Source organism: Monodon monoceros, unplaced genomic scaffold (genome assembly GCF_005190385.1).
Source record: "Monodon monoceros isolate NGI ecotype Baffin Bay Population unplaced genomic scaffold, NGI_Narwhal_1 Super_Scaffold_8, whole genome shotgun sequence".
NCBI classification, from domain to species: Eukaryota; Metazoa; Chordata; class Mammalia; order Artiodactyla; family Monodontidae; genus Monodon; species Monodon monoceros.
Genome location: NW_021703785.1, coordinates 28,708,750 through 28,735,022, shown reverse-complemented (window position 1 = coordinate 28,735,022; position 26,273 = coordinate 28,708,750). Strand labels below are relative to the sequence as shown.

Sequence of the window (26,273 nt, the reverse complement as noted above, 5' to 3'; positions counted from 1 at the left end):
ACTTCTTTGCACAAGGAAACAAATTTCCCTTCTTTTTTTCCTCACCTCTTGGGGCTTCTTTCTGGACTTTTAGGTCCTAGAATTTAGCTTTTGATATTCAAGACAGAAAATAGGCCTCATTTACAACCACCTTTGGGTATTATATTTCAAAGTCAATTTCGCATTATTCACCCCAAAGTCTATATGTTTTGTCTATGATACAACACTGGGACAGAGGTATCTGCCAACCTAACAGAGAATTCTCATGATATAAAGGGTACTAACCCTCTCAGTTCTTTAAAAGTATTGATACACATCACAATCTGTCAGATCAGCATTTCCCATCACTTTTCCTTAGAAGAGTAGTTCCTTGTATGTTGCCTGGAACAGAGTCATACAACCACATAAGATAATAACATTATACTACAAATGAGTAACTGAGTGTAGGCTATGATCCTGCACTCTGCGGAATGTTTTATATACATTATATTTTTCCTTTCCACAACAGCCTGAGTTGGGACTTGTTTTTCCCATTGTACAGGGAAGTAACTTGCCCAAGTTTCATGGCTAATAGTGAGCCTGGGATTTCAGTACAAGTCTATCTGTATTCAAATCAGTGCTCTCAAATATTGTGATCTACTACTGGGTTAAACAGTTAAGTAGAAATTCTTTACTGCAGAATTTCTTAGACCCTTTAATATACTACTTCTATTTATAAGCTCTAAACTCATTTCCCAAACTGATTTGTGCCATGCATCCTTTTCACCATGAAGCATCCTGCATGATCAGATCTCCACAGGACCTCTTTGGAACCAAACCATGTTCTGCACCTGGCAGGACCTGGTCAGAGAAAGATCTGAAGAGAAGCTCACACCAGTTAGTTGTTCACTGAGTAACCTGAACTGGTGACCACAGAATCACCACTGAAAAGCCTTGAGAAGCACGACAAGTGTCAGGGGGCTGATGAGAGAAGATGTATTTTCTGAGAGCAGAGGCTAAAGGGAGTCAGGCTTTTTGTAGAGTCGCTTTTAGAACTTAAATCAAGCACAATTTTCTCCCTACAAGCTTCATGTTGGGGTCTTTACCAATGAACAGCTGGAGAGTATTAAAAGCTGTGTGAATATTTTCTTACATTTGAGAACAGGAGATGTTAAAATAAACTGGCAAGGCAGGTTTGGTGACTTATGAAGTGTCCCGCGTTATGAGCAGTCTGGCTGACTGCGAGATTGGTTCATAAAGGCCAAAAATGAAGTGTTACCATTGAATGCATTTCCACATTTCCATAATAACATTGTTAGCTTGCTATGCTTTTCAAAACTTTCCTCTCCGTTCCTTACTTTTATAGTCAATACTTAAGTGGGATCATGATTCTGGGAAGATTCAGACTGGGAAACAAAGGAAAGTCAGGTAAAGGGATATAATGTATCCCGTAAGTCACATACACTTAGAGAAACCAAGAGGAGAGACAGCAAAATAAAACCAGATGCGAATTTGATATGATTATATCATCCCTTCCAATAAGAAGAACACTTCCAAATTCACATCTTTTTTTTCTCTTGGAATTAGTTGCATCACTGGATTCTTTCAAATAAGTGAAGCGTTGAGCAGCTCTTGCCCAAAAAGAATTACATGAAGCCCACACAGGGCTTTGAACATTCATTTGCATTTGAATGATGCAAATTGTAATTTGGTATAATAAAGTCTATGTGACTGAGCAGGAGAAATTATATGAACAACCAGAATTCCATTCAAGTCCTCTCCTACTTCTAATCCCAACATGCTAACTTCAATCTACATGTTCCATCAGAAATGTGTTTCTGTAAAATAAATAATAGCCTTCCTAACCCTGACACATCTGCCTGGCTTAATAGGATCAAATTATTGGTTATTATGGGCTATTTTCATTTAATGTATTCTCAAGGATTCCCCATGAACAATATATGTTTCCGAGTCTTCTTTGGTACAGCAGTTACAGCATTATGGTGCCACAATAAGAGTGAACCTAAGACATGTTCAGGTTCTGACGTGGAATTAGCACAGTGACAAATCTGTATTATGAAAGATCATATCTTTGCAGGAGAAACAATATTGATCATTTGGCTATCAGACTACAAACCTCTATAAAGGTACCTCCTTATTTTCAAATACAAATAGACAACAAGGCAAGAAAAGCTGTCTGATCTTTCCTCAAAAGGGTTAATTTATATAATTTCTAAGCCTGAATATTATACCGTAGGATAAGGGGGACTAAGGTATCACAATTTGGGGGAATGCCAACATGAAGGGGAAATGCCATTTCTCTTCACTGTGTGAGCGTGTGTTTGTTTGTCACTATAGCATTGCACCGTCCCCTTGAAGCTGAGCTTAACTTTTGCAAAGCACTTTCATAAAAAAGTATTACCTTTTTTAGTCTTTGTATCGACTCCTAGACTTCAGAGAATCTTAGAAGTCATCTAGTGTCCCCACCAGCCCCTCCAATCAGGACTTACTTCTTCATTGATGGGCAGTAAGGCTCTCTTTAATGGGGAGGCAGCTAAGGATGCTTTGGGGTAGTTACATCCCCTGTTGTGTGTTTCCATGCTTTGAAAGTGCTTCCATAAACAAAAGCAGAATTTACTTCCATAAAGTTCTTCAGTACCCTCAGGAGGAGCAACACAGACTAAATCTAGTCCCTCTTTAAAAGACCAAAAGGCACACCAGTCCACCCTTGGAAGGATCTGCTCTCCCGAGAGCCAAACACGGCTGTTCATTCAAGCATTCCTCATGTGATGGTGAGGAGACTCAAGCATCCTTGCCTCCTTTCTCTGACACTCCGTCACAATCTCGTCTTCTCTACCCACCCTTTCATGTTTCGGTTTTCTCATTTTCCTTCCCCTTGTCTTCTCAACACACACTCCCAACTGTCATATGGATGAAGATAACCAATTCTGAATCTCCAATACAGATTTCTCTTTTGAGCTCAACTCCTACCTGAACCATATGCAGGCACCAAAGGCATCTCAATCGCAAAATGTCACAGCAGCGTCTTTCCTCTGCATTCCCAATCTTGATCAATGCTATTTACCATCACCCAAGGAAGACATTTTGTGTCATAATAAATCCTCTTTCCCCCCTCAATAAATTTCCCTTCCAGTAACTCTACTTCCTAGAAAATCCTTGAATTCTGTTCCCTCTTCTCCATACCTCTCCTACTACCCTTCAATCTGGTCTCCTTGGTTCCAGTCTCACCTTATTTCCCTCACTATGGCCAGAGTGATCTTCCCAAAACACAGCATGTTTGTGTCACATCCATTCTAATCACAATAAAAGAAACTGTATCTAACAAAACCCCCTTTCACATCATGCAAAAACTACCCTTATTGGCCATGTTCTATCGACAAAAAATATGCAAATAAATCTTATTCTTTTTTTTAGAAGAAGTTTGAGTTAAACAAAAGAAACAGTTGTCAGAAAGGAAGAACTGCTGCTTTCCAAAACATTTCCACCCAGCTCATCAGTTCTCAGCTGTTAGTTGACAGTAAACATATGGGAGGAAACTACAGTATCAGACAAAGATTTAAGAGCCCCATAAAAATACCTGTATATTTAAAGAAGACATTTTCCAGGCCCTCATACCAGTGTAGAATAAAAGGATATGTTCTGAGATTCTTTCAGTTTTTAAGAAAGAAGTTAATCTTCCATCTCCCCTGTCATTAGTAACTCCACTGGACTTTTACGCCTTTCTACACACAAACATTATAGGGGGTTCCGACAGAGTTCTCTAGGAGGGGTAAATGCACTGAGGAGAAGAGTTTGAAAGGATTGTGATTCAGTGACAGAAACAGAAACCTTTATTACAGTTTTTTCATGAGGCAGGTTAGCTTCTATTTCATACAAATTGTCCCTGTCACGAACAGCATCACACTAGAGATGAAAATGGATTTCATTAATCTTCAGTCACTTTTATGGAACAAAGCAGGGTGATTTAATTATATATTCTTAGGATCCTAAAATTGACTCTCCCTTTCTTGGCTCTTAACAATTTTCAGTAAATACACACTAAGACTCACAACTTTGGAGTTTCTTGATGAGTTCCCAAACAAAATATTTCAGATGTGTTCATTTGTCTAAATTTATTTAGAACAAAATATTTAAAGGATGATGATGGAATGGACCCTTCCAGATGAGTAGGATGTCTTGAGTTTTCAAATTTACTTACTTCTTTTTTGACAAAATCCACAGTACAGTCTCATTGGCAGTGAAGTAAAATTAAAGAAAAAGTTCTTATTATTGTTATTTTTTAAATTGAAATATAGTTGATTTACAATATTGTGTTAGTTTCATTTATTATTGTTATTGGACCTTGAAGAGTAATGAACTCTGAAAAAACAAAACACTAAATCATTAACAATAAATAACTCCAGTTAGGTCCCAGGCCTGAAGTCTGAATTTTTTCATCTCAAAAGAACTGACATACACTCTAGAAACAAAACTGGTTTTCTTGCATGTTTATAAGTGTTTATGTAAGTGTGAAGCAATGAGTTTTCTTTTTCACTTCCTTCAAAAACAGGAATATTTTGGGCTAGATTTGCTGGTGCAGATCTTCAAAGCCACAGTCAGGTGTTGCCAGCAGCTTCTGAGTAAGTTCATTTTTACTTGGTGTAGGTTTAAAAAAAATTGGTCCATTAATGAATATTATTTGAATTGAACTTTCATAGTTCTGCGGAAAATCAAGCAGCACACATGTTTTGGTGGCCATATCACAAGCTCTTCACCCTCCCCAAGGACTTGTGAGGGTGGGCATGTTCATGGTCAAGTCATTGCCCTGTTTGTCTACCCAAACCAGATAATCTGGGTCACCGTTATGCAGAAAAATGAGACTTGATACTGTTTCAAAGAAGGAAAAATAATTGCAATAGTTTTTGCTCTAAATTTTGCTATAAAATGCTTTTTTAATCCTCTCCAGAAACTTAGAGACTATTTCAGATGCAACAGAAAACTTGAAAAAAAGAATGGAATGGGAAAGAATGGGAAGGACATCCTTAAACATGATGCTTGAACAACATCAATCCCCTACCTAAATGCAACAAAAAATGAGGACAATAGCTCTCTACGGTGGATAAAAAATAAAACCTGTGAGTGTAAAACAAGAGCACTCTGAGAAGATGTGTTAACAGAGGATTAACCTCTGAAATGCTAATAAGATAGGGAGGAAATGATAAGAAAATTAGACTGCATTTCTCCATACTGAGCCAAAGAGGTAACAGTGTATCATTAGCCAAAACTTTTATATGTGTTGCCATATATGAAAATCTACATACATTTTGCCCTATTTTTAAAAATGGATGTGAAATAGGAACATTTTAAAACACCTCAAAACAGCACTAGTTTCAGATATTTTATTTAACTTTAACCTCTTCTCGGGACCCATAACTCATTAATTAAGGATTCATCTCTATATTTTAGATCTTGGTTTAAGGCCCCTTGAACCACATATGTCAATCCAGGCCTATCTAAAGCATTAATTTAAAATGTCAAAAGTGTAATTTTTCTTTACAGCAGAAGTAGAATTATAAAAATTACATCTTTCCATTACAGATGACATTTACCACTCTAATCAAGGTTAGCCTTACATGTGGTTGGGGTCAGAGGTTGAATGAGAATTATTCTCTACTCCAAAATAACTCTAGCACAGGTCTGCCATTGAGATTTTGCTTCCACCTTGGTAAATACTCCCATTATCCTGGTTCTGAGTCATAACAACCATAATCATAGTTATCGTACTTTATTGTGGATTCTCTATGAACCAAATACTGTGTTCAGCTCTTAATAATTGACATAAATGAGTCCTTAAGTATGGACACTAAAGTCAAGCTCCATGTATTTGAACCCTAGTTCTTGAGAAAATTACCTTACCTTGCCGAACTTCTGGTTTTTCAAGTGTCAAATGGGCTTAATAGTATCTAAAATCATAAGGTGGCTGTGAAAATGATGAGAAAGATGATGACCAAGAAAAATTAAACAATTTTCCTAAGGTCACACACAGCTAAGAAGTGGAAGAAACAGATTCCAACCTAGTTCTTATAATTCCAAATTCCCATAACTTTCCACTATATCACACAGCCTCTAAGGGTGCCCAGGATGACATGCAGATAGAAAGTACCAGAGAAGAACAAGACACAAACACACACAGTGTTTCTATTCTTGGGAGGAGACACGGACCTTTTGGGGTCCTGGGATAACCTAAAGAAGACAGATTCTGTTTGACTCTCAAAATCTTAGGAAAGCATATTGGCGACATGTTGATCTGGACATCATGGGAGCTGACAAGGAGTTTCCAACCGACTGTGCCCAGCATACCACAGAATATAAGAAAGAGAAAAACTCTTTCTCCCAGTAAAACATTTTACAGTCCACTCCCAGCTTCAGCATCCTTTGAACCCCTCAAATACTTACATTTTACGATAGAAGATGAGGGTACCTTACAAGAAAGTTGGGATGAGTGATGCTACTCCTTGGTTGTAAGCTCCACCAGGGCAGGCAGACCATCAGTTTTACTGACCACACTATTCATACTACCTGACACAGGCTGAGTTAACTCTCAATAAGTGTTTCTTGAATTGATTCAATCCAATTGCTACTCTGATCTTCATCCATAATGCACAGATATTTGACCCTCCTGTTTTCTCTTGAACTCTTAATTAACTTCTAGCAAATATTCCATTTGTCATGCATTTGGATGCCACCCGCATTAAGCATCTGTAAGGCAAAGACCCAAAGCCACACAGATAGACATATCAGCCCAAGGAAAATGGAAACATTCCACATCAAAAGGAATGTGCATTGTTTTAAATGTTTCTGCTTAACATGTAAGATAATTGATGTTGATAGAGAGATGTAATATTACATGATACTGACCTGGATTTAATGTAGACTTTCCTCCCTCTTCATGGAATCCAGAAAGTCTCTTTTCTTGGTAAGATGTTACAGTCATCTGAAGAATATGTGGTCCAAAATAGCAAGGGGGGAGGTACAATCCTGTAAGACCAAGTCTCAAAGCCACATGCCACCACTCTGAATCTTTGGTGCCATCCTGCAGGCTACCTACCACAGCTTTCCTCCATTAAGTCAAGTTTAGGAAGCTGAAATAGCATTGTTCATAAGACTATATAAACGCAACTACCTTTCTGTGAAGCTATTTGGAAATACATGTCAAAAACCTTTAAAATATGTCTATCCTTTGACTGCATAATTCCTCTTCTCAGAATCTATTCCAAGGAAATAATCACAGATGCAAAGAAACATCTGTGTTATAAGAGAAAATAAGTTTATCTTTTATAAACAAATAATTTTTTATAAATAAAAGATCCAGAATAACAAAATGGTCGGTTAAATTCAGGTGCATTCATTGATACTAAGACTCACTTTTTTCCAGATTTTAACATCTCTGAAATTGGAATGTGTCTTATGGTAGCTGGCCCCTTATTATCACCATCAGCTACGAAGTAGCCACAAAGTAGCTGTCACCGGCAGGCATGCATTAACTTGGTCACAGATGTTCATCTTGTCATTACCTCAAATGATTGATGTACATTGTTGGTACTACACATGTTGATTTCACTGCCATTTAAAATGTCTTCAAAAGTAACACTGTGATTTGGTATTGACATGAAAAGTTATTGTGTACACAAATAGGCATGTAAACAGAGCTGCAGTGGGTAAATTTTATATTGGTGAAGCACATATTCATCATAGGGGAAATGATCACTATTCCATATTTTGTTCCAAAGCAAAAAATCGTGTGTTTTATAGAACCTAAGAAGATGAAACTGTGCTACATTTTGTTTTCTGAGGAATATGCAAAAGAAGCATCTCCTACACGCTAAGTAGTGCAACTCAAGCCAAGAGCATTGCTAAACGCTTAGGAGAGATGAAAGAAATGTCAAAGCATCAAAAGGCTGGTGTAAGCAACAAATGTGTTTCAGGAGATCATTAAGGTTTTGTGTCATAGCTTAATTGGAAACATTTTTTCCCCTTTCGTAGAAGTATGTAAAATAAGGTGTTGTACAGTTAATGGCATCTTAAAATCATTTAAAATAAAGACTTCCTGGAGACACAGAGAAAACTTTGGGCTTAAATAAAAATATAAAAGAAGAATACGAAACTGCAAACTCATAACTATGTGAAATAATTTTTAAATAGTGTGGAAAAGTGAAAGAAAATATATTAAAAATGTTAAAAATTCTGTCAAGTGAGACTATAATTAATCCTTATTTTCTTCTTCCTTTTTATGTTGCCCAGATTGTTTTTTTTAACTCTCCATGTTTTTTTTCTAATAATAGAATGTAAAATTGGAAACGTTTTTCTTTTTTTCTTTTTTTTAAATTGAAGTATAGTTGATTTACAGTGTTGTGTTAATTACTGATGTAGAGCAAAGTGACTCAGTTATACATATATACATTTTTTTTTTAAAAAGAATTTTTTTTAATTAGTTCAAAATAATATTTAGAATATTAAAAACAAAGGTGGAAATGCACCCTCCAGGGTCTCACCACTTCCTTTATAACCATGACTGCTATATATCTAAGCCTTTTTTGAATCTGTTTATATTTTATATCCTTATTCTTCTGTGAGATTCATAAGCTTCCAGTTCCACCTCCTGCCAGGTGTTCCTAGACTGGGCATGTGCATGTCAACCCCATCTATATTCTTCACACCTTCATAATGTTCAATCAAACTTTCTTGGCCTTTGCTATTCCAACTACAAATGCTAATTTATTAAATTTTTTCTAAATATTGAAGCTCTTTCAGAAAAAGTAAGGATCTTTCCAACTCAACTTTCTTAATGCTTATAATTATTTTGAGTTCACTACCCTAGGCTATTCTGAGATCAGGTCTATAGCAGAGCACGTTTATTCCTAAGTTATTTATCCAGTTGTGGCATCTTTCAGTTTCTTTTCTGTATGACAGAAACTAAGAGGAACAAAAGAGGAAACACATCTTTTTTCTGGGTATATTATCGATCAAAGGGCTGTCTAGCTGGTACAGTTTGCAGCCATGGACTTTTGGATAGTAACCTTACTATCATAAACTAGAATTTCTGAGTTCACTGAGAAGATGAACAAGGAGAGCATAAGGTGAAGATGGAACAGAAATAAGGAAACACAGAGGCTGAATTAAACCTCAGAACCAGGGGACTCTGGACAAGCTGAATTCATGCTGGGGAATGTATCCCCAGGCCCATCTTTTTCTCTGCCCTGGATCTTTCTAAGTTTTACTGCATTTACAAAATCCGTCTCTGTCTTCTCTGGTCTCTCTCATTCTTCTACAGTTGAAAAAAAAAATGTGCCCAAATGCCACAGGCAGCCTTGGGTTGCAAACAGGAAAAAGGATGAACCCCAACTTCACATGCTTGGGCTCCTCCTCCGACAGAAGACTTCCCCCAGAGGAGCATCTCTATTTGTCTCTGCAGTTAGCAAGGTTGCATCCTTTGTGCCTCAGGCACATGCACACTTTTGTCACTCGTGGAATCTGTGAGTGGCCCTCCTGCAGATGTGGCGAGACTATCAGAGCAATCAGTTCCACAAAGAAAGATCACCGTGCCCCAAACTAAGCTCTCCACTGGCACCATCAATCAGCCAAGTCCTTCAGTCCCCCACAAGTAAACTTATTTGATGGTATAATTATAAAATCATCTAAGCATTTAACCTGCAGCCCATAAGCTTGTTCAGCTCCCTATTTGTGCCCCATCCCACCCCCAACTAGTTAAAATAAGAAATAAATAAAATGTGGTTTGATGCTACTCGCTAACAACTGATAATCAATACCTGACTTGGTCTGAGATTGAAGTTCAAGACTTAACTTTGCCGGAGCTAGACTTTTCCCAGTGACTTGGACACAGAGGCATGGTGGGAAAGGATGAGATGCAGAGATGACACGGCAATATAGAGCTTACTGCAAATCAGAGACACAACACATCAGCTCAGCGTGGGGAGAGGAACATCCGGAGTGCAAAGTTGAAGGAGATGGGAGAAGGGTGTGCTGGAAGTGTCTTGTCACCGTCACATTAAGACTTAGACTCTGTGGGACTTCCCTGCTGGCACAGTGGTTAAGAATCCGCCTGCCAATGCAGGGGACATGGGTTCGATCCCTGGTCCAGGAAGGTCCCACATGCCGCAGAGCAACTAAGCCCGCGTGCCACAACTACTGAGCCCACGTGCCACAACTACTGAAGCCTGTGCGCCTAGAGCCCGTGCTCCGCAACAAGAGAAGCCACAGCAATGAGAAGCCCACGCGCTGCAACTAACAGTAGCCCCCGCTCGCCGCAACTAGAGAAAATCCACGCACAGCAACAAAGACCCAATGCAACCAAAAACCTTTTAAAATTTTTAAAAAAGACTTAGACTTTGTAAAGTTGAATCTGCCAGAACTTGTAAAATAAGGATACATCTCATTGCTCTGTCATGTGTGAGATGTTCATTAGCATTTCATGCAGGCAGGCGGAAAATTGCTGGGGGAAAAAGGAAGAAATCACATTCCAAGCTCATCCCTCACCAAGAGCTGCAAATGTGGCACTTCTGCACAGGAGGAAACCATAGCCTGCTGGCAACAGACGCTTCATCAACCCAACCCACAATGAAAACACAAAGCAAGCAAAAGACGCTGCATCTTTACTTCTCTCAGTACGTTGAGAGTATGTATCGGTCTTAGGAACATTTCCTGGAATCATTACATAAACTCTCTTTTCACCTGAAGTACTGTGCTCCCTACCTGAATTCTGTTTAACTCATTAGAACAGAGGTATGATTCACTTCTTTAATGATCAAATATACTAGAAATCTGGGGAAATGAGGAAAGAGGGAAGGAAAGGCATTACCGCATCCAGAGCACTAGAGGGAGGCTGGGTTTCATCTCTGTCCCAGCCCCAGTCTTCCAGGACTTTTCAGAAGAGGAGCCCTCTCGAATCACGTAGGGCTCCACAGCCCCAAGTGATAAACCAACCTCGATGCTGGATTTGACTTTCATCTTTCAGGTTATGTTGGTCCTTGCCACTCTGCAAGTTCCCAGTTATCCATGGCAACAGGGAACACATGAAGCAAATGAAGGCAAGGCCTTCAAATACTTTACCTCATCCTTCAACACCCTTTTAGCAAAACCAATTAACATGGAACAAAGTGGACTGCTTGACATTTTACCCCTTCCGCCTTTAATTGCCCTGTTTCTGGTGGAAGAGTAATGAACAGCGACATGGTCTAAAGGCCGGATGTCTAAAGAGGACAAAGTGGGCCGGACTATTGGCGCCTGAATTCTGAAGAGTCAGTTTTGTATCTGAGTCACTTCCAAGATGAGGGCGTTATCTTGCGGGAGCCTAGACTGACCAGTGTTTAGCCTAAGTAGTGCTTTGTGTTACAAATGTATGCTGAGGGGGAGGACAAAATAATAAGCTATTACATTGTCTTAAATGTGTGTCTTTGAATTGACTTCCTGTCACCTGCCACTAAACACCCTCATGTTGCTGCCTGCAAAGGACTGACAGCTTTCAGCTGCTGCTGTCACCGTTCCTTGCACGCTGACACCTCAGATCGTAGCACCAAATCTTAGCACCCCTTTCTTTTAACATACCAGGATTTATTCCACATCATCCAGTTCTGATGGTTCATCACTTAAAACAACAAGAACCACCTGAGACTATTATTTAGCCGTTTAAAAACCATACTGATGCAGAACATTCGATGACATGGGAAAGTGCTCAGCATATAATATTAAGTGAAAACACCCAGATACAAAATTATATATGCAACACGATCTGATTTGATTATGCATATATATGTGTGTGTGATTCCAAAATATTAATCTTGATCATTTCTTGGCAAAGTGGTTAAGAGTAATTTTGATTTTCTTCTTTCAAAAATTTACTAAATTGAGCATGTATTATTTTCATAAGCAGAAAAGAAATAATCTTTTCAAACTGCTACACAGAGGTAAGATAGTCCTCAGTTTAAACCTGCATGTTATTGTTTATTTATACCACATTCTACTCCACTAACTTCACTTCCTATCGTCTGGATTTCCCAAGGCCCACATGGTTCAACTTTGTTTCCGGCATCCGGGATGCAAATGAAGCAAGCAGGCTGACTTCTGGGTGACTCAGCGCATCATGTGTCAGGAAGCAGAAGGAACCAGAAGACCTGGATCCTGGTCCCCAACCTGCCCCCAAGAGTAATCAGGGCCTTGGAAACCCCTGAGCGTCCTGGGCCAAACTCTCCCCATATATGAACGGAAAGATTGGGCCCATCTCACTCGAAATTTCTACTTTCCATGAGCTGCGCTAGATCCAATGGCAACAGAATGCTCTAATCGCCACGAGTGTGAGGTTACTGCAAAGTTCTGTTCACAGAGCAAATGATTCTCACGCAACCAGGAGTGGTGAAAGCCAAGAGTCATAAATATGCAGGAGATCCAACATGCTGCTTTATCTCAGAACAAATCTCTCAGGCAAAATATTCATTGCAGATGTAAATACAGCCCAAATTTGGGGCGGGGGCTCAAAAAAGAGATAGGCAAGGTAGTCTTTGAGAAACATTAAATTATGTAATATTCCAAACATAAATAAGGAGTTAATATTTAAGTTTAATATTTAAGTTTAATAGTCTGAATTCATCTGAACCATCAGGTGACTCAAGTATAAACATCTGGAATGATTACAATAACCTGATCCGAACAATTAGTCACAGAAAATATAACCCTTAACTTGGATGGGATTATTGACATTTTAAAGCTAAACTCTGAAAATTATACAAGCAATACATAAATTCACTGTAAAATAAAATTCAAACCATACAGATATACATAGAGTAAAAACTGGAAGTTCTCCTTCAAGTCTCACCCTCTGCCCACCCACGCCTCTACTTATAGGTAACCTGTTTTAGACCTTTTAAAAGTACATATCTTTACATAGTTCCTATCTGTCTCTCCCAAAACACCACAAGAATATCTATAAATATCACAAGTCTTTGTTCTGTCAAATTTAACCAAAAACTTGACAAATTTCTTACTAAAATGGAATAGTTGCTTTTCAAAGAAAAGTCCATTATTTATAGCTTCTAGAATTGATGCTGACCATTATTCTCTATCTCTGCTAAATCTTGTTATCTTTAAAATAATAAGCAAATAAACATGGATATTAGAGGAAGAAATGTTACTGGGAAAGCAAGAACAGCACAGAAGCCTCTGCGTGCGCAATTCTTGGCCTCCCAGACACAGGCATATGCCACCCTTATTAGCTCAGACTCTTAACTGAGCTCAACAGATGCCCCAGGTTAGTTCCCATTTGACAACACATCCTGCCTGTGGGCACTGCTAGGAAACAGCATCACAACTCTTGCTTCTCTGCAAAACCCGGACAGAGCTTTGGGCTCGAGAGGAAGGATCAGGTATTTTGCAGGTACTAGAAGTCCAGAGATGGCACTTAGGGACCAGCCCTTAAGGTTTCATTATTTAAATGCTGACACGGACAATTTATTACTGGCAAAACCAACTCTGTGCAGAGATCACTTAAGTATAGAGCTCACCTAAGAGGGGAAAAACATAAGGAATTAAATACAATTAGCCAGACAGCTTAGGCCCTAAAAATTATTACATTAGGCTCAGGGAGGGGAAATGATGCTTTTGTTAAAGTAGAGGAAATACACTCTATCTACTAATAAAAACTATCATTTATTGGTGCTTCCTATTCTAAGCATCTTATGTGTAAGTTAAACAATTTAATTTCACAACAAACCCAGACAAAGGTGCTATTATCATATGCATTTTAAAGATGAGGAAACTGAAGAACAAAGAGCTAGTCAGCTTCATCTTGACAGGATCTTGGCTCTCCCTCCTAGTAGCAAAATGGCTGCAGTAGTGTCAGCCTTTACATCGCCTCACCACACCATTCAGAGGAAAAGAAGCCCTTTTCTGGAATCCACATTCTCACTGGCCTGATTGTGTTACATGCTCTTCCCTTATGGACAGGGAGACCGAAATATTCAGATTAGACTAAGCCAATCAGAACCATCTGATTACATACCTGGAGGTATAAGTAGGATCAGCGTCAGCTAAACTTCCTGGGGGATAATGGATGCTGGAGAGGTGAACACCAAGCGTCTACTACAGTACTCAACAGCCAGAAAAGCACAGAGAGTTCCTCCAACAGTATAATTATAATCATACTCCAGCTTGAAACTCTTAATTCCCATTGGCACTATTTGTTCTGGAACAATATGTCCTCCACGTAGTTACCTTTTTTTTTAAGTCAAAGTTTTATTCTATCTCCTCTTCCCCAGGATCAATTTTTCCTAGGGACAATAGGTTTGCAATACATGTTGGGCACTCTTAGGCATATATGTGATAATTACTTTAATTAGAAAATTTGATGGTGCAGAAGTAGGATTATCATATACTTTGTGATTAGAGAAAAATCAAGATTTCAAATGAGAAGATTCTTTCTACCTAGTCATCGTACGTATGCGTTATTTTACCCCTGAGTTATGGAGTTAGTGCTGTAGATTTAGTGCTTTGCTTACACACAAGCAAAGCGCACAAGTGAAATCAAGAACTGTATGAGCCCTTATGAAGTGCTCAGAATTGCTCCTCTGCTTTTATTCTAAACAGATAATTAGCTAACCAATTTAAAAGATGTTCTCAAATGAAGATGCCACAGTGTTCCTTGGGAACACATTTTAAAGTTTAATGACCTTCACTATCACTGTGACGCTTATACTGAAACTAACATTGAATTCAAGTTAATCCAATAAATATTTGTTAAATTTAGTGTACCTACTATGTAACCATCTTGATCATGCCTGTGTCTCAGTAGAAAACATCCTCTACAGTAGCCTTCATAAAGTAGAAGACCACAATTGTACATAAGTTGATCAACACATAGGTATCTGAGCATCTGTGCTAGGAAAATAGGCATGCAAACAAGTGTAAGTGTTATCCTCGACCTTACCTCTCCAGGATACATGGTTGAATTCCATTTTCCTAGTTCTTCATCGTTTCCATGGCTTTTCTCTGAACCTTCTGCTAGTTTTCCACAGGTACGATAAATTGATGTCTCACAATTGAACTCCACAAATACAAACAACAAAATGCATTCTAGAAAAAAATAAGTGGTTTATTTTGAGAAGCAGATTCCCAACCACAATGCTTTTACATTAAGTTGTGCTTGAATGGAAAAGAAAAATAAATATAAAACTGAAAGAGTAAACATAAAAGATATCACCTAATAATCCAGAAACACCTCATATGATTGTTACTAGGGACGACTAATCCAGTACATCCCTTGGCTAACACCAGCTGTCCATAACTGAAGCAGACCAGCAACCATTCCCAGGCCTACAACATACATGCACGCTGCCGAGAAGGACAAATTCTATCAAAGCCTGAGCAGCTCCAAAGTTCCTTCAGTTCTGCTCTTAAAGAAGTTTCAGAATCATTTTAGACCTCTCCAGTGTGATTTAAAGCTCCAGAACAGGCCTATTAAGGGGTGATTGAGGTCATCTTGTTTAATGCAAGAATCCCTCTACACCCATGGTTATCCATCGACCCAGAAATGGGAAACTAAGCATGGCTGCTCCTATGATTGTCAAGTTCCAAATATCGGGAAGCCAATTCCTTAAACTAAGTCAAAGCCAAGTCCTTATACCCCTCCACTCTGCCATTCCTACCAAAATATGTCTAATCCTTCTTCCAATGACAAGCCTTTAAATAGAGGAAGTCAGCTATCATATTCCCTTCTTAGTCATATCTCCTCTGTCTTCATGGAACATCCTGCAGCTCCCATATATTTTGTATCATCTTTCTCCTTGTCACTTCGGTTAAGCAAGTTAAATGATACAAAATCTAGACGTTTTGAAAAATGTACCTGCTTCCTTTTCTACCACACTGCTTTTGTTAAAGGTGTTTATATTCATTTTGCAGTTACTCCGAATTAAACAAATAAGTGAACCAGTATACAACCCAATAAGCATTTACCCTGAGGATGTCCATTTTGTCATGAGTCAACATTCATACTGCTTTGTGTCTCTTTAAATGATACTCTGCTGATTTCCTCCACCTTTGAGTCTCTCTGTATTTGGCCTTCCCCATTCAGGCATTCTTGCCCAGGAGATTAAGGTCAGGTAGCAAATGCCTCTTTTCTCCATCATCTAATTGATCATGCTGGGTGTGACACTTCAACCTCTCCTTCATCTGGAGAAGTGGCCTCATGTTAGATGGTGATGCTGTGGAGGAAAAAACAGAAAGAGAAAAAGCCTATTAACTTTCAGAAAATGATCGTACAATTTGTGCTTCTCAACACCTGATTATTTTCTAAGCAGTAAAACTTTCAATTTATTAAGCCCTAGGTGGGTAAGTGATGCTTTTACAAACAGAGAACGTGAGATACCATTTTTCAGTGATCCTGTGGCAACCACACAAACTGGGAGAGATTGAAGTAATGACCAACTATGAAAACCACAGACCTGAGTTCCAAACACAAGATGTTCTGTCTGCACATTTCTACATTGTTATTTAGATAGGTAATTCTAACATGTAACTCCAAAAGGCGGAATTCAGACTTGGTCTGAAAGACCTGGGTTATAATTGTAGGTCTGACCGAAGTATTCAGTGTAGACCCAGCTTCTACTGTGTATAGTACCCTTACCCATCTTTACCTTCAAAACACCCTGTCAAGACCCAGGAAGAAGGGCTCCATTTTACAGATGAGATCACTGAGGCTTGGAGACTTATGACTCGATGAAGCTCACATAAGTGCCAGATGGAGTTAAAATAGGAAATAAATCAATCATTGAATCAGGATACCATGCTAAGTATTCATCGTAGTAGTCTTCAGTGTTTATCATAGCCTCTCTTCTCTGAGATCTAATATAACAAAATTAACTTCTGCTTTTACTTGCCCTAGATTTTTGACAAGTGACACAAGCAAAAGTCAAAAGAGAAGAAGGATCCTAAGAAGGTTGCAAACATGTGTCCTGAAGGATACATCCCCAGGGCACTGCCCGGCAGCCAACCCTAATCTTGGCTTCAGTGATGAGAAGCCATCACATGCTCTGATAATGCACGAACACTGCAAGTTTATCTTAGCACCTGCTAGTGGCCACGCCTCCTTCTGTCCCTTGCTACAGAAACCTGACTCTAGATACCTATTTCCGGCAAGTATATAGGACCTTACAAAATACTGGATCTCAAGACAGGAGTACCCAATGTTCCACCCTCTCTGGATTAAGGTATGAAAACATTTTTTTTTAATGTACCAGTGTGGGGAGGGCATATTTTTTCTTTCTCATTTTCTGAGATCACTGGGAATTTTCTCACTGAAACTCTTTCAGAAAAAAAAATCCTTGGGGAGGGCTGTGCAATTTTCCAGATATTTCTGAACCTTCACACCACTTACTCTGGGATTAACCACATGAATATCATGAATCATTTTTAGGTAATTTAGCACAGAACAATTTTCTAATCTCTGCTTTGCCATTTTCTTTATAACTGTGGGCTAGTGACATATGTTCCTTCATCTGTAAAATGGTGATAATATTAGCCTACTCCAGGGAGACTTTGTAAGAATAATAGAAGAAAAGCCTTTAAGTTCATCTATAGCAACCACCCCCATGGATGAAGATTTCTAAGGGATTTGGGAGGAGTCGGACGGAGCACAGAGGGAGTGGGATGATATAAGGAACTGAGAGCAAGAAGCCCAGCCCACCCCTCCCCCAAATATATTATCCCACCTTATCTTTCTCTAGTACAAGCACTCTCTTATGATCTACTTCTTCTTCTGGTCCAACAGTTTCTCCATCAGACCTCCTGTAGGTCCCAGGTAACTACAAATCCCATGTTAAGAACACTTGCTTAAGATTTTGCTGGAGCTTCTCACATTTCTATATATGCATTGCTGATTTTAAGACTACCCGAAATATGTGAAAGCCATGGCTAAAGATTCTTTCATTAAGCAAATTATAGTGATGTGGAATCTGTTTACTTTTCACCTTGGAAACCAAATACATTACCTGCCACTTCCTGTTTTAGGCTTAATATGGTTGACAAGCTCATATAGCCCCATATCAGTAAAGCAAAAGCTGGTCTCCAGTGGAGACCATCCTGTCATTCTTACATACACAGTCAGCCTTGGAGGGAATAAAGTAATACCCACCACTGGAGAGCTAAGGAAAACAAAAGAGACTAACCTCAACTGAACACCAGCATGGCAGAATTGTGAAAAAATAAAGCCACAACTTTACTGGATTTAAAAGGAAATTACATAGAGAAAAGCACATTTTTTTTTTGGTATACCCAAATAAATAATATTTAACTCTATTAGTAACTTCTACTAGTAGTTAATGCCTACTCTCTTCTACTGAAAACACTTAGTTTGCAGACAACGTGTATCAGTGCTTACAGGTCAAGACACTGACAAAACCTCAATTCAGGAGCTTCCCTGGTGGCGCAGTGGTTGAGAGTCCGCCTGCCGATGCAGGGGACGTGGGTTCGTGCCCCGGTCCGGGAGGATCCCGCATGCCGCGGAGCGGCTGGTCCTGTGAGCCGTGGCTGCTGAGCCTGCGCGTCCGGAGCCTGTGCTCCGCAATGGGAGAGGCCACAACAGTGAGAGGCCCGTGTACCGCAAAAAAAAAAAAAAAAAAAAAATTGATTCAAAACATAACAACTTAGACTCAGGATTTTTGATCACAGATGTCAGTGTTTTCAAAATGCTAGAATATCACTTAATAGCAAGCACTTTTTTAAAAAAGAGAACTCAACTGTATTTGTCTATAAATTTAATGTGATAACCCTACTTTTTTAATTACATAAAATTTTAGTATCTATATTGAATTTGATGAAGATGTTTACCCATAAATATAGCTAAACAACAACTAACTCCTTCTTATAGGAACAAAATCAAGACAAAGGATATACTCGTCAAGTATAAAATCTGATAATTTTTAGTTTAGCTTCACAAGTCTTAAAAATGACCTAGACTAGATGATTACATATTAGTTCTTCTCTTCCTTTCCAACCACCTGCTTTGTATCATAAGCCATACCCCTCCATGCTTTTGATCCCTTTCCTGCATATGTTAAAAAGCCAGTGGTCCAGTAATTTCAACCTCTCTCTCTCTATGTGTTTCCATCTACCTTTTCAACAATTATCAAATTAATGATCTGTTCATCTCCAAGTCACTACTGAAGCACCCCATAAATCTACAGATGTGCTTTTGATTCAATACATTTTACCCTCATTTCTTCTCTGCTAGACCCTAAAGAAGTCGTTCAGATTAGGGAAAATTATTTCCAGAAGAGAATCATCAAAGGAGTGTTTCATAGCCTTCAAAAATCTACATCAAATCCGTAAAACTTTGATTGTGAAGTATTAATTAAGCACTACCATTGCAAGGTACCGTTAAAAAGTGGCAAATATCTGTGTATATACACAAATGCATATATATAAAATCAATCAAATATAAATACATAGGTATAAACTATTCCAGTAGATAGCTGTGTGCATGTGTGTTTACTATTTCTGGCAGCTCGGTATCCACTTATCCTTTCTATAAAATACGAATTTTCTTTTGGGGAATTACATCTTTCCAGTAGTATTGTTTTAGTGGAACAGTAAATCCAGTGCCTGCCTCCCACTAGGAAAGTCAAATAAAACAGCATTCCTCACACTTTCTCAGAAGAGTCAGAAGCCCAGGGAATCAGCTGCTGTCTTCCAGGATTTACGTCTTATGTGAGAGATGCTGGGCTGGAGGAAACGCTTGAAATCATTCTTTCCAGCTCTGGTTCCCTGACATGGCTGTTCCTTGTCTGGAAACATTCTGAGCCCTTCAGAGCAACCTTAAGAAATGACTATTGCCAAACCCTGTTCTCAGTCTTCCAATTGATTTGCTGAGCTCCTGGTCAATTTCCAGGAGATTCACTTCTTAAATTGCCCCCCAAAGTCAGTTTCTGTTGCCTGCAACCCAAGGACTCTGACCATTACAGTTACTGATGAAATAAACACTGAGTAGGAACACACATCAAATATATTATTTACATTTGGGGTAATTAGTATATATGGATAGATGCATCCAGTTGATCCACGAGTAAAGAGGATCCAGGGAAGTTGAATTTCCAAGCAGGAAGGCTACCATGAGCTCTCTCCAGGGAAATGACAAGAGCTGAGAAAACATCTTTTTCAGGCATGATACACACACATATACCTAGCAATATGTTCTGAAATTTCATTAGTACCTCCAATGGAATATCAATTAAAATTCTCAACAGGGTTTTTCAGTGAGAATTCCAATAGTGAAGAAATGAGTCACCTCCTGGTGTTGAAAAATTTTGTACTTTATGCAGCAAGTTTAAAGAACATTTCATCCAACTATTCAATATATTTGTAGATTATTATACTCAAATGGCTGAGGGTATTTCATTGTTCACCCTTGCTATCTCTTTTAATAGCTACTTACTATCCTGATTCCCCTACATCACCCAGCAAAGAGGGGATTTCTTCACTTTGTTGATGCAGAGCATTAACTTAATGTTGCAGAATTTAAGGTCTTCTCTTTTATAAACTTATAATACCCTTTCTCTCCCTGTGCTGTAAGTCTGATTTAATTATCTCCCAGAAATCAGTAAAGGTACTATTATTGTCTTTGCTTGCCCTTAATCCTTATTTGATTAAAGTACCACATGCTTATTAATTGGACTGGGTTTACCTCAACCTCCTCAATTGTAAATATCAAAGGCAACAGTGGGACTGCTGGGGTGACTTTAACAGGCACCCTGGATTCAACAGATGGTTCTGGGATAATCAGTAAACTGATAGAATCCACAAAATGCCAGGTCCTCTCCTTCGTGCTGCCCTGTACTGCCAAGCCCCCCACATCTCCTCTGAGCCCAGGTGCCCTTCTCTTTCAGAGCTCTAGCCAGCAAGGGAAGGGAGATATTTATAGGAATCAGGAGGGTGTGTGAAACCTATTATTCCCCATTCGAACAGGCTGGAATCTTTTTCAATCTTGTAGGCCTTTGAAAGACTTCAAGTGCTATTTGGTTGAAGCCCTGCAGTATTGACAAGAAAGGGCTCACTAAAAATTTCAGCATTTGAAAAAGAAAGAGAAAAACATAGGCCCCTGTCAACACACATTTTTAAAGAAAGTACATGTATCATTGTGATGCTTTTACCAGTGAGTGACCTTTAAGATTCTAGGAGAAATAGAGAAGGAAGGAGGGAAGGGAGAGAGAGAAAGAGAGGGCTGGTTGTCTTAGCTCTAAGAGGGAGCAGTATTACACCAAAATCATTTTCCCACCGGCAGACATTTCCAGGGTTTCCATGAATACCAGGCACACCTGCAGCATAGGAGAAGACATTTCAATATTACCCTACGTGTTAGTTTCCTATAGGGCTGTCATAACAAAGCATAACGAACTGAGTAGCTTAAAGCAACAGAATATTTTTCTTTCGCAGCTCTGGAGTCTAGAAGTCTGAAATCAAGGTGTTGGCAGGGTTGGTTCCTTCTGGAGCCTCCAAGAGAGAATCCGTTCCTTGCCTCTCTCCTGTCTTCTGGTGCTTGCTGCCATTCCTCGGCGTTCCTTGGCTTGCAGCCACATGGCACTCGCCCTGTATGTCTCTGTGTCCCTGTGTGCAAACCTGCTTCCTCTTATAAGGACACCAGTCATTGAATTAAGGCCCCACCATAATCCAGGATGACCTCATCTTTACTTGATTACATTGGCAAAGGCTCTATTCCCAGATAAGGTCACATTCACAGGTACTGCGGGTTAAGACTTCAACATATCTTTTTAGGAGACACAATCAACCCACAACACCCTCTATAGTACAAAGTAGCCTTGTGCTACTGCTTAGCTATTCCGTGTTCCTCTTTGTATATTCAACCCTTTCTTGAACTGGTTCTCAGTCACTGTGGGCCTTACATGGATGTACTGTCATATTTTAATTTAAATTCTATAGAGTAGAAGACAATTTGCTGTGAATAAGAGGTGAGGAACATAATCTATCTGGATCCAAATAAAGACTGCTCACTAGAACACAAGAATTTTGCCTTGTAAGTATACGAGAGAAGGGCAAGCAATAAGTCCACCAAAATAAACACCACTGGAGCAAACTAGTGAGCAGTGTGAGAAAGGGGAAGGCTTTCCTGGACACCCTGAAGCATCACTACACTGCGACAGCAATTGCACTGTAATTGCTGCTTGCTTGTTGTGCTGTTGGGAGACCCTCAATCTCTTGCAGTGTGCTGTCAATCTGTTAATGCCTAGAACACAAAAATGTTAAGAACCTCTGGATTCATTGTTGAGTGTAGATCAAATGCTCCAACTCTAGCACCACTTCCACTGAATAATCATAATTTACCAGGTGCTTAACTCAGTACATTGTCTACAGATGAGAATTTCAGACCTATAAAGGAAATGATTTGGGGTAGCAGAGAACTTTTTCACATTTATTCAGTGATTTGTTCCATGTATATAGGAAAATAAACCCAACTCAGGGCTCAGATAAAATCACCAAATGTCACTGGAAAAAAACAAAAACTGATCTCAAGAATATGAATCTCAAGACATTTGTAGCTTCTGGAGAGCACCTAGAAGACTCTGCCCAGGCTCTAAGCCCCAGCAGGTCACTGAAGAGCAAGAAATCCTGTCACTGGGGATTTGTTCTGAAGATGTGTGAAGAGCTGCTCGACACAATGCAATACCCACCCCCACGTAACAGCTAAGAACTTATAGAGATTCTTTCATCAGATACTTTTGCAGTCGAGAGAGAGGAAGGCACCTTTCTGGGACACATAATGAAAGGAGAAGCAAAAGGGACCCAAATAATGTCACTCCTTCCTGGCTGTGCCCAGGGGCTGGTGCTGTAACTCTTCTCCCCATGGAACTTCTGTACAGCATGTCCCTAGATGACATTTTCCATAACTTGGATGATGAATCCATGAGGTATGAGATCTGCACAATTATTTTCTCAGAGAAAATTCATGTTCAGTGAAGAGAAATGAGGGAAAGAGATCTGGGGAAAAGGAAAAATAATGTGTTCTGTTTTTGCTCCAATGATCAACTTCTTCGTCCCTCTGCCACCCTAACCTGCTGACTGCCGAGTCCTGTGTGTCTGATCCTGAAAGGCCAAGTGAACGTTAGGTCGTAAAATGAGAGCCCAGGTCCCAGTGGCCTTCCATCACTCTGTACAGTCCACAGCAATCTACTCAAGAAGACACTCCCCATGCCCCACTGAGATGCTGGGTCAGATGCAGAAACATCACTGATTAAATGCCAATAAGAGTGCGTAAATTTGTAGATGAGAGGAGGACTCTAGAAATGTAAGTGGTGCTGAATCTCTCCTGTGCTCACCTTTCCTTCTCTCTCCTTCAGAAACCTCTTCCCTACTTTTCTCCACAAAATCCTCCAGCCAGAACTCCTGGGCCACTATGCTGAGGCTATAACCAAAATAGCATGTTCTCTTTCATGGGACACAGTGGTGCTGCCGAGTTAGTTATGCTTTTTGGTACTGAGGTGCAGCAAGACCATCTTGTGGCAGTGACTGGTAGTCATTTCCCTCTTCTTTCCTGGGCACACAGCTGGACCTCCCTTCCCACCTCCCTCGTAGTTAATTATAGCCACAAAATTGAATTCTAATTGGTGGACTGTGAGGGCTGAGTGGCACTCACAAGTCTGGCCCATGAAACTCCCATGCACAGTAATCCGTGTTCTTTCTCCATCCACTAGCCTGATGCAACAAGTACAACCACTTTGGAAGCCACATGGGGAAGACAGCAGAGCCACAAGATAGAAGGAGCCTGGGTCTCTGAATCACCACTAGGAGCCTCCAATCAAACCCTTTAGGGTGTTATATAAGTGAGAAGTAAACTTCTATTGTATTTGAGCCATTCTACATTCTTTACTCAGATTTGTTTGTTACAGCAATGAATCTACCTTAATTAATATGCACCTTCTTTCTGAGCTGCCCATCATGGGGCCTGTGTGCTTTCCTATACTGTCTATCACTAGAGCTTCTGAAACAATACAGCTGATATAAGAGAACTTGTTCCTTACTGATGATAAAACTTTACTAAACAACAGGCTTCTATATTATTGTACAGAAGAAACAGGGTAAGCTTTAGAGTCAGACTGAGCTTGATCCCTTTTCCATAACACTCTGCCCAGGTGATCAACATCAGCTCACTTTATCTCTCTGACCCCAAACCCTTCTCTGTAATTGGCATCACTAGCCCCAATTAAATATTAGGATAGAGTTGCAAAGCATAATGTTTAAGGGGTAGAATCAAAGCATTTAGCACAGTGCCTGGTACACAGTAGATCCTCAATGACTAGAAGGTATTATTATTTATATCTATTAGCATTTACTTGATTGTACCCTTTAAGTATAGGAACAATATCTTATTCATCCTTCTATCTTCAACATCAAGCATGAGTTCCTAGAAGATGTGGATTATGTCTAATTTATCCCTGTAACTCCAAATCTAGAACAGTGCTGATTACTTCAGTGAAAGGAAGCTCTCCTTAGTATTAATATTCTCACCAACTGTGACCTCCAAAGCAAGCATCGTGTCTATAAATCTTTCTCTAGAATCCAGGAGGGGGACCTGCACATAACAGGCACTCAACAATAGTAATTAATAAACTAATTTCTCGCTGGTAGGTAGATGATGTGATTCTGGTTATGGGCATTGGTAGGAGGCAGTGACCGTTATATCGCAGATGGGTCTAGAGAGAATCTAGGTTCCAAATCAGTAGTAGCCTGAATTTTCAAAACCTCCTGTACTACATATGTGGCATCACTGCCCACCACAAACAGAACACTCATTCAAAACTAAGCATTCTCCAGTTCCCTCTTGCATAAATAAGGCAGACAATGTAGCCTTCCCAGTGGCCTCACAAAGTTGTCATGAAGGTCAAACACCATAATAGATGTGAAATGATATACATATATAGAAGGATACTATTATGGTTGTTATTATCAAAAAAGCCATCTTCTGTTATCTTTGTTATCAGCACTCTCATGGTTTGCATTCTTTCCCCTCATCTGGTAGGATATCCTGTGTCACATCCTCTTCCTGCATGAGGCACGACCATAAAGTAAAATATTAAGACAAATATTCTTATATTACATATTACATAAAGACAAATACTTTTGTTATTAAATTGACTGTTTCCTGGCAACACACCCAGAAATGATTCATCCCTTAGAAAATAGGGTAATAAAGCATTTCATTTTGTCCAGGACAAGACTGTATCACACACAAGAAAGAATAGCAGGTGATAAGCCCCATTGCACTTTCTCAGATTGTTTCAACAATGAGTAGACCCGTAAGCAGCCTCTGAAATGAAAAACAGGAATTGGGAGGAGAAGGTAGAGCAAGAGCTGAAATGAGGGAAATAGGATGAAGTTAAGCTTTGACGTAGCTGGAAGAAATGTAGTTCAATTACACTGTATGCATATAAATAATTGCCCTGATTACATCAAACGAAGCTTGAAAGAAGGTTAGATGTGTCGCCAGGAGAGCTGCCAGGCTTAGGGTCAAATGACCCCACAAAGTTACATTCCCTTGGTGCTTTCTCCAAGTCCTCCCCTTTGGAGGCTCTGATATTTCACGCTGTTAGCACACACAAGTGAATTCATCTCTTGAGGATTTAAGCTCATGGGAGATTGAGGGATAAACAAAAAGGCCAGCACGTGCCTTTACGCTGAGCCATGTAGCATTCAGGATCTTCATGCCTGTCTCCTCAAGCCAGCCCAGCCTCTGCAATTATGAATACAACACGGAACGCAGACTGAAAGCAGAAGTTCACTTTGTGAGGCTAGCCTTGGAGCTAGCCTGAGTCCATGAGTGGACCACTTCTGGTCCATTCGTCAGCACAACAGGAACACACCTGTCTCCAGGAGTCCGTGCATCAAGTCGGGGAAGATGGGTACCTTTTGCCTTCCCAGGAGACAGCCTGAAATGTCAATGCCAAAGTTGACCTCTCTTGATTCCCTGCATCCCACACTCACCTGTCCTTTACTCCCCCACCTAAACCTGGATGTCATACGCTTTCTCATTCTTCATAACATTGATAAGGTCACACAAGGTTCTTGAGCCTCATGTTGACTGTATATGAAATGTCTTATTTCTAAGGTTAATATTGCCAATAGATGATCTCAAGGACAATGTGATTTTTTTTTTTTTGTGGTACGCAGGCCTCTCACTGTTGTGGCCTCTCCCGTTGCAGAGCACAGGCTCCGGACGCGCAGGCTTAGCGGCCATGGCTCATGGGCCC

The 26,273-nt window shown here is 39.7% G+C and overlaps 1 long non-coding RNA gene across 1 annotated transcript in view; it reads right to left on the bottom strand.

The window, feature by feature from the left end:
• The window catches only part of LOC114888148, a 286,180-nt gene that overhangs the window by 204,685 nt on the left and 55,222 nt on the right, over positions 1 to 26,273 (bottom strand). The window contains exons 5-6 of the long non-coding RNA XR_003791718.1: positions 15,976 to 16,223; positions 14,951 to 15,096 (exon numbers count right to left, since the gene is read on the bottom strand). This is a non-coding gene — a long non-coding RNA (uncharacterized LOC114888148). The remainder of the gene's footprint in view (positions 1 to 14,950; positions 15,097 to 15,975; positions 16,224 to 26,273) is intronic.